This window comes from Camellia sinensis, chromosome 9, assembly GCF_055761805.1.
Source record: "Camellia sinensis isolate YWXY chromosome 9, ASM5576180v1, whole genome shotgun sequence".
Classification (NCBI taxonomy): Eukaryota; Viridiplantae; Streptophyta; class Magnoliopsida; order Ericales; family Theaceae; genus Camellia; species Camellia sinensis.
The window spans coordinates 182,425,623-182,434,952 of NC_138969.1; the positions used below are offsets into that span (position 1 = coordinate 182,425,623).

Here is a 9,330-nt window from a genome sequence, read left to right on the forward strand (position 1 = left end):
TTTTTATGTATTTATTAATTTTTTAAAATATTTTTTCACAAATTTTTTACTTTTTAAATACATCTAAATAAGGTGAATCTAAAAAAGTAAAAAAAAAAGTTTAAAATTTTAAAAATATTCACTAGAAACAAAAAAAACACGAAAATCAAAAAACTCAGTTTTTAAAAAACTTAATCTATAAAACTCAAACCAAACACACTGAATGATGTTGATAATGATGGTGAGTTTTGGTAGGTTGGATTGCTTTTGGAGGGAAAAAGAAGAAGAATAAGAAGAAGAAGAAGAAGACGAAGAAATAACTTTAATCTCCTGGGGAAGAAGATACATATATTTGAATAAGAATAACTGATTAGGGTGTACCATGAGAAAAAAAAAAAATATATTTTAGAGTTTAATATGTGTTGTCCTTATTAATAAATTCATATAAAAATATATTAGGAATTAAAATTTATGAATTTAAATTGGCCGTACTGAGACATATTTTGGGTTTAAATAGAATCCCCCTACATATCTCGATCCTCTTCATTAGTTGAAATGGACCAGGCCCAGTGAAAAGGCAAGCTAAGGGAGGTTTCTACCTTGGGCTTTAAAATTTGGATTAGGGTTGAGGGTTCAGAGCCCAATCTACTATAGTTTGTGGCCCAGTATAAAGGCCAAAAAAATTATACTAAAATCGACAGAAGTGTTACTGTTACTCTTCAGTAACGGCGGCATCACTTGGTTTCAAACGGTAGAGGTAAAGGCAATTCGGCGACTGTGAGTGTGACTATGTGAGTCCTCTCTCTCTCTTTCTCATATTTTAATGGAAGAGTTTTTGCCCTAATTTTTGTTTTATAATTTATGCACCCTAATTTCTGTTCCCTAATGGAACCGACTCTTATTTATGTGCCCTAATGGAAATCTCTAATTTCTATCATCTAGTTTTTTGAAACATCTATATAATAAGAAAAGACTGTTTTTTAAAATATATAAAATGTATCAGAGATACATTTAATATTAACGACTAAGATGAATCTTAAGTATATATCAATGGTTCAGATTGGTTCAGATGAATGTTGATTGCCGCCTAAATATACCCATCTACCCATGTCTGACCCCATCCCCCCTACCTTTCCTCTCTAGCTCCCTCTCTCACTCTCTATTCTTCTTGAACATAAGCAAAAAAACCCACCCTCTTCACAACTGACACTCCTCCCCATCTCATCCCCCTCACCTTCTCTCTCTCTCTCTCTCTCTATCATTTTTTCTTGAATAGAAGCAAAAAAAACCCACCCTCTCTATCACAACCGATGCTCCTCCTCCTCCTCCTCCTTCGCCAGGCTCCTCTTCATCAACCTACCCTCTTTGCTACTAACGCTCCTCCTCCTCCTCCTCCTCCTTCGTCACGCTTCGCTTCATCGCAAGGTAAGATTCCCTTACTACCCTTCTCGATTTCAGTATTTTTTTCCCCTTTATCTACTCCTGCCTTCATCTGTTGTTTTTGCTCCCTTTCTCTGCCTCTGCCCTTCTCTTTCTACCTTTCTCTGTTCTCCGTATTCAGTGGATTGTGAATTTGTGTGGATTTTTTTTATTATATAGTCATGCTTCCTCGAAGATATAGTTTCAGATATGAAAAAAGAAAAAGAAAAAAAGAAGAAGCAAAAAGTAGAAAAATTTATTCACCTCAGTCAAGTGAAATTGATAAGTTTTTTGGTAACAAGAAACAAGTAGAGAGATCATTTTTAGTTGATGAAGATTTTGTAATTGAAGAACCTAGTGAAATTATGATTGAATATATATATATATATATATTTGAGATACATATGAAAATGGCCCCCCTATAAAACTCAAACCTAGTCCTATCAATTACATATCTAATAGCTATAAAATAGTCTTATGAACTTATTCTTATTTCAAATTAAGAAAATGTCTTTACATTGAGGATCTTCCATTGCATATGCAATATCAATAACAATAAAAGGAGAGATAGCTGCTAATTTGGCAATACAGTCAGCAACTGCATTGGCTTCGATCGTGATAGTTATACTGCAGCTGCTAGAGAAGGGCAGCGAACTTGGCACAAAGATGTATGTTGTCCTGATGATATTAAGAAAGAAGAAAACATTCGAAAAACCCTCATCTCCTTCACAAAGAAATAATATTCCTGTTTACTGTGAAATTGACCATTAATTGATCTATTAGAATGTAACAACTGCTTTTTTCTTTTCTTCGTTCCTACAAAATTGATACCACTGTTATTCATTGTTCCACTATTCTCCCGCTAAAACTCCTAAAATTTTCTTTCTTCTCTTCAACACCCCAACAACAACAACAACAACAAGACCATAATCAACGGTAGAAACAAAAACTACTCAAACAAATGCAAAAACATGTAGTTCTTTCTCCTCCTCCTCCTCCTCCTGCTGCAATCCCAATTAGGTCCCCTGCTCGAATCCAAAAGCTCATAGCTTCCCAACCAGACCTACTTCTAGCCATAGAAATTTTCAACTTGACCTCTCGCCAACCCAACTTCCACTACTCTTACTCTTCCTTCCACACTCTCATTCTCAAACTCGTCCGCTCTCGTCACTTCTCTCTTATGCACAACCTCTTTTCTTATCTCAAAGCCCACGGCTGCCCTGTTGCTTCTTCCATCTTCTCTCACATCATCTGATTCAACGTCGATACCCGACTTCCCAACAAAGTCCTCAACACCTTTTACACCATCCTCCAATTCAATAACAACCCCTGCCCAAGCACCTAAATCTCATCATTTAGGTCTTTATCGCTCATCTCACCTATCTCTGCCCTACTTTTGACCTTTTCAAATCCGCTCACCGCTTCGGAATATCACCCCACACTAAATCGTAAAACATTTTGATGCGTACCTTCTGTTTTCATGGCCGTCTCAACATTGTATATTCCCTGTTCAATCAAATATTTAAAAGAGATGTTACTCTTGATGTTAAGTCCTATCGAATTTTAATGCAAGAATTGTGTACGAAAAGTCAGGTGAACAAAGTTGTTGACTTCCAACTTGGAAGATATGTTGAACAAAGGTTTTGTGCCAGATACATTGAACTATACCACATTGTTGAATTGTTTGTGTTGGAAGAAGAAGCTTAAAGAAGCTTACAAGCTCCTTTCAATATGAAGGTTAAAGGATCCAATCCTGACATTGCTCATTACAATACTGTCATCTTGGGATTCTGCAGGGAATGTCATGCTTTCGATGCTTGTAAGGTTCTGGAGGATATACAATCAAATGAGTGTTTATCGAATTTGGTGTCTTATCGGACTTTGGTTACTGGTTTATGCAATCAGGGCATGTATGACGAGGCCAAGAATTATATGAAAGAAATGATATCGAAAGGGCTTTCTCCACATTTTTCAATCTTTTATGCATTGATCACTAGTTTCTGTAATGTTGCTAAGGTCAATGAAGCTTGCAGAATGTTGATGGAAATGTTGAGCCATGGGGAAGCCCCGCATGTGGATACTTGGATGGAAATTGTATCTAGAATTTGTGAGGTGTATGAAACTGTTAGAATGGGAAATATTTTTGAAGAGGTGAAGTGGTTTTGAGGGTAGAAATACTGTCTGACACAAGAATAGTGGGAGCAGCTGCTAGTTTGGAGGAATATCTAATTAAGAGGATACATGGTAGATCAAGAGTTGCTTGAAAGTTCTTTGTTATTTATTTGGTTCATCCATTCTATTCCCCTTCAACCTTGGGAATATGTAAGGTTCCAGGTTTGAACAACCTACTCCACATGGTTTTGTCATTATTTTGTTGTTAACTTAGTTGATTATAGTGTAGTGTTTGTGTCAAAAAATGGTCTATTTTCTATGTTGTTTAACATTGATCTTTTACAATCAATTTGCTTATTTGTTATTTTTTGTTTAGATATTCATTTAAGATGTGATAGACAAATATGGGAAGGGTATATCAGACTCTAATTAGGTAAGACATTCTCATATGGCTGGTTGATATTAAGAGCGAAATTATGGTCGGGGAAATTTTGAAAGCATTTGGATACACAAAGGGAGATGGTAGATTTATTTTTGGAATGATCCTTGGTGCAAGGATGTTGTCTCAAATGTGTATTTCCAGACCTATTCAGCATCCTAATGGATGAAGATGGCTATATGAGTAAGTCAGAGCCGAGTGGTGTGGAACTCATGCTTTGTTACGATCGTGCAATATTAGGAGTTAGACTTGGTGATTCGTCTTTCCCATAGTATGTTGCAGCTTCTATCCTGATCTGTAGAGAGAATTTGTCTTTACACATACTGCAAAGTATCTCAAAACTCATGATAAGTGAAGGAACTATGGTGTTATTATAATATTATCATAAAATCTTATTTTTCTATGGAGGCTTAGAATATTATCAGATATTCATGTAAGATATGAGAGATCAATTTTCCTTCCACTTGAGTCTGTGTATGTTTGCAAACTTATTTATGGGACAAATAATCCTTCCCATTCTTGCTCTGGAGTCTTTGTAGTCTTTGACCTATTTGAGGTGTGTGTTCATTGTCATTTGTATTATAAAACCTCACAAGTCACAAGACCATTAATAATCTGTGATTCCGTGAATGAAGTCAAATAATGTTGTCAACATTACTTGTGTTTCATGCAAGAGTACTTTGATTACCATAGCCAACAAAAACTGGTAAATAAACATAAATTCCTGTTAGAATGTGTCCTACATCACCTGGAGTTGCCCCATCTGTGCTAGTTATAAGGTTTCAGTTTCCCCCTTCTTAATACTTGAGTTTTAAGGAGAAGTGTGGGCTGGGCTTTTCAATTTGGTATCAGAGCTTAGTTGGGTCTGTAACTGGTGTGCCGTTTGTCCAGCTAGTGTATGTTATGGCTAGGAGGGTGTCTTGGAATGTGTCTCATATCGCCTGGAGTTACCACATCTGTGCTAGTTATAAGGTTTCAGTTTCCTTCTCCTTAATACCTGGGTTTTAAGGAGAAGTGTGGGTTGGGCTTTTCAATTATTCCCATATAAAAAGCTAGTAAGGATTAACTAATGTGGGGAGTCATTTCTACAGGAAAAAGGATATAAAAGTCATAAACGAAACAAGCCAAATTCCCCCATAAATATGACCATAGATGGTTATTTAGGAGATCCCAAAATAACTGAAATTATAAATTTGAGGGAAAAAATCCAATACAAAGACTCGAGAATTTCCCCAGCCTGTCAATACAAACAAAAACTTGTATGAAATATTTTTCAAGAACAGGAAATAGTTTTTTAGAATGATGCCAAAAAAGCAATAAATTTTCTTTTCTTTTCCTATTAAATTATTAACATCTATAAGGTGCATTTGAGAATTGGTTAGTGTTTACTCTGCTATCTACACACAGCTTGTGAAACCTAGAGGATTTGTGAAGTACTTTATGCACTTCTATTCTTTTATTTCTCCTTAACTTTGCATAGTGTTTTTCAATCCATCTACATGGGTATCACTGTATCATGATTTAAGCAAATTCTTAGCTTCTATGTATCTTTAGTGCAAGTTTTCAAGTAACTTAGTTAGAAGTCCAGTGTGTCCTTTAGATCACAAGACTTGGGACATGAAGTAGTCATGCCTGAGGGAATGGAAAATGAGGACTGGGTGGATCTTGACGATGACAATTACATTGAAGAAATGGACGAAGAAGTTAAAGAACATGTAACGCCCTCAAAATAATAACATTAAACCATCAATAAGACATGCATTGACCTATTAAAATAACCTCTTCCTTTATACATCAGAGTTTCATACAAAAGCATTACATGTTAACAACTAAAGCAAAATGCCTTACAGGCTTACAGCTTTCCAAGTTAACACTTGGTTACAACAAAAGAGTTCTAACTCGTTTACACATAAAGCCCTTGGCTTGAAGTTACATGTAATACATCAAAAGATACGACAAAAGTATGTCCGCCTCTAGCCTCCCAAGCTATGTCCTTGGAGGTGGCATGCTACCTGTACTTGAAAATGATATTCCCATATAGGGTGAGCCACAGCCCAGTAGAAATACACTAAACCAACCATGAACAATGACTAAAAGATTAGCAATTGATAGATGGCCAACTCTGATACATTCACATAAATCTTATATTTATGTCATACGACTTATGAGTCCAAGTTACTTTTCATTTTCCCTTTTTCAACAGATAAGCAAATAAGCTATATCCACATTCTCAACAGATATGTATAACAACAATATCCACATTCACAGATAAGCAAATAAGCTATATCCACATTCTACAACAGATATGTATATCAACAATATCCACAGATAAGCATATAAGCTATATCCACACTTCACAAAGATAAGCATATGAGCTCTATCTTCACTTTACTAGACAAGCATATGAGCTATATCTACGGAGTTCATCCCCTATCTTCTCCCAACACTATCCGGTTTAGAGGTACATCCCCTATCTTCCCCTAAACCGCGGAGTACATCCCCCATCTCCTCCTCTACACATAACGTATACAAACACAATGGTTCTATATACAACCACTCAATACATACAGTTAATGTATTCTATCAACCGTCAAGTCCCATGACACATTCCATTGATTAGTTTCCGTTTGCCTAATCATCATGCATTGTCTACAACAATCACGACTATCCTCCACCGATAGCCCAAGGCAGTTATTTCTATACAGAAAATAAATGCACAATGGATATTCAATCAACATTTCATTTCCTCATTCCTCACAATTAATTATCCCAATTAATTAAACAATGTAATTAGGTCAATTCCCATAATTAACATTTCAACCCTTAGGTCCCATTTTCATCAATGGTTTAACATGTATTCCATTTCTCTATGCCAAACATGCATCTAGGTTTATTATGAATAAAACCCCAACTTTTGTAAAATTGCACAAAAACCCAAAACTTTCACAAAATTACCAAACCAACCCCAACATCTCAAAATACCAAAATTTAAAGACAAAATCCATAGAGAGGAGTAGAATATCCCTACCTTGAAGTTTAAGCCAAAAAGGAGAAGGTGACAAAACCCAACGTGCTCCAAAACTCGAAATTTTCAGATTAAAATATAGCCCTCGACGATCAACAACCTTTTTGTAAAGGCCAAAGATGAGCAAATCACTCCTACTAGATCAAAACCTAGAGAGAAGGTAGTATCTAGAGTGAGAGGCTCAACAATGGTGTTTTTTGGAAAAGTAGGAGAGAGAAGAGGAAGTGAAAAAGTGATTTGAAAAGTCAAAACACGGAGCTAAAACCCAGTGGTCCGCTCGAGCGTAAAACACTCCGCTCGAGCGTAACTCACAGACTTCCGCTCGAGCGCACAAACTCCCGCTCGAGCGCAGAATGCACTCTCCCAGCACTTTTACAGAACCAGGCCTCCGCTCGAGCTCCCAACTCTACGCTCGAGCGGAACTCACACAACCCCGCTCGAGCGGCCAAACCCACGCTCGAGCGTACAACACTGCACAAGAAATACTAGATGGGTGTATTCCCCGCTCGAGCGCCAACACCCCCGCTCGAGCGGACAGGCCAAAATCTGGGCAACTAGTTTTGGTTTCTAAACTCAACCAACCTGTAACAAACCTGCCCAACACATCCTATAACTCAAATACGAAGTAAAAAGGATGTAAACAAGATAAAGAACAACTACCAACATCTACGGACCCATGTCCGGATCACTGTACAACAAGGGTAAACCCGGGATCGCTATAGAACAAATAGAGGATGATGAAGCAGGAGGAGGTGGCAATGAAAACGGTGAAAACCAACTTGAGGACTTGAGAAGTAAGGCTAGTAGGAAAGACCAATTAATAGAAGTAGATAGAGGTGAAGCAGACAGGAGCAACCTTGCCAATGAGCTCGTGGAAGATGAAGAAAAAAACTACTGTTTCAATTGATGAAGATGACAAAGAGGAGTGTGCAGAGCTTCTTGCCCTTCCGCCTCATGGGTCTGAAATTTTTGTTGGTGGACTTCCTCGAGACGTCTGATAAGAAGATTTGAGGGATCTCTATAAATCAATGGACAAGATTATTGAGGTCAGTTCTAATCCAAGAGGAAGAAAAAGGGTGTTGGGGATCATGATCTTTCTACCTGTATCATTTAGGAATTTATTTGTTGCAATTCCAATATGGTTTTAATGTCTTAATCGTTTGCAGATAAATTTAATGAAAAATAGGGATACTGGTGAAGGTAAGAGTTTTGCCTTTGTCACATTCAAAACCAAGGAGGTTACACAACAGGCCATTGAAGAGTTGCACAACAAAGAATTCAAGGTATTTTTGTGCTTACAACAGTACGACCTATTTTTGGACATATTGGTCTTTGCAAAAATTAAATGTTTGGGACCTGAGACGCACTTATTCAGTTTTTTATTTTTATTTTTTATAGGCAAAATAAAAATGGGCATGGTTATTCTGATGCATTCCCAATACTGTTTTAGTTTGTGACTTTTTGTACGTCTCATCACTATAGGGTAAAACATTAAGGTGTTCACTCTCTGAAACTAAACACAAGTTGTTTATTGTTAATGTTCTAAAAACTTGGATAGATGATGAGTTTAGAAAAGTCATTGAGGTGACTGGTCCAGAGGCAAAAAACATTGAGCTTATAAAGGTGCTTTTTGATTTTTGAAATTTTGAACTGCATGTGTTATAAATAATTGTGTAGTTGTCTTGATAATGAACTAGCTATAACTACTACAATGCTGGTACCATTGTTTTCTTGTAATAACGGGATCTACGAAATCCAAGCCAGAATCGCGGCTTTGCTTTTGGTGAGTATTACAACAATGTATGTGCTGACTATTCTAGACAGAAAATGTCAAATACTAACAAGAATCATGCATCAATCCGCTTAGTGATGTCTTCCTTGATTTTCAGTGCCCAATCCGGATGAATTCGACGCAGTTTCTGCTTGACTGGTCTGGCCTCAGGGTCAAGAGGGATCTGATGCTATACAATCTCAAGATCAATTCCAGGCATGTCTTCGTAGGATTGCGCGAAAATATCTTTGAAATCTTTTAATAAAGCGATTAAACGCTCGCGCTCTTCCGAAGACAACGTGGACCTGATTTGGACCAAGTGCTGATCGTTCTCAGTACCCACATTAATGGCAATGATTTCATCAGCACATGGTTTAGAAAACCTCTCCTCCTCTCAATTAATCAAATTTTTCAAAGCCAGAGGAATTTCTTCCGCTTCGTTTTTATTAAAATTTTGAAAGTCTTGGTCAATACAATAAACCAACGGCACAGAAAAGTATACAGAATTCGTAAAGTTTTCATTGAAAAGGTCCAGATCTTCGGTTACAAACTCAAAAGAAAAGATGAATGAAGACCTAGACAGGA

The 9,330-nt window shown here is 36.9% G+C and overlaps 1 pseudogene; it reads left to right on the plus strand.

Moving 5' to 3' along the window:
* The first annotated feature begins 2,859 nt into the window (after positions 1–2,859).
* Positions 2,860–3,662, plus strand: LOC114268688 (uncharacterized; annotated as a pseudogene).
* The last annotated feature ends 5,668 nt before the right edge of the window (positions 3,663–9,330 follow it).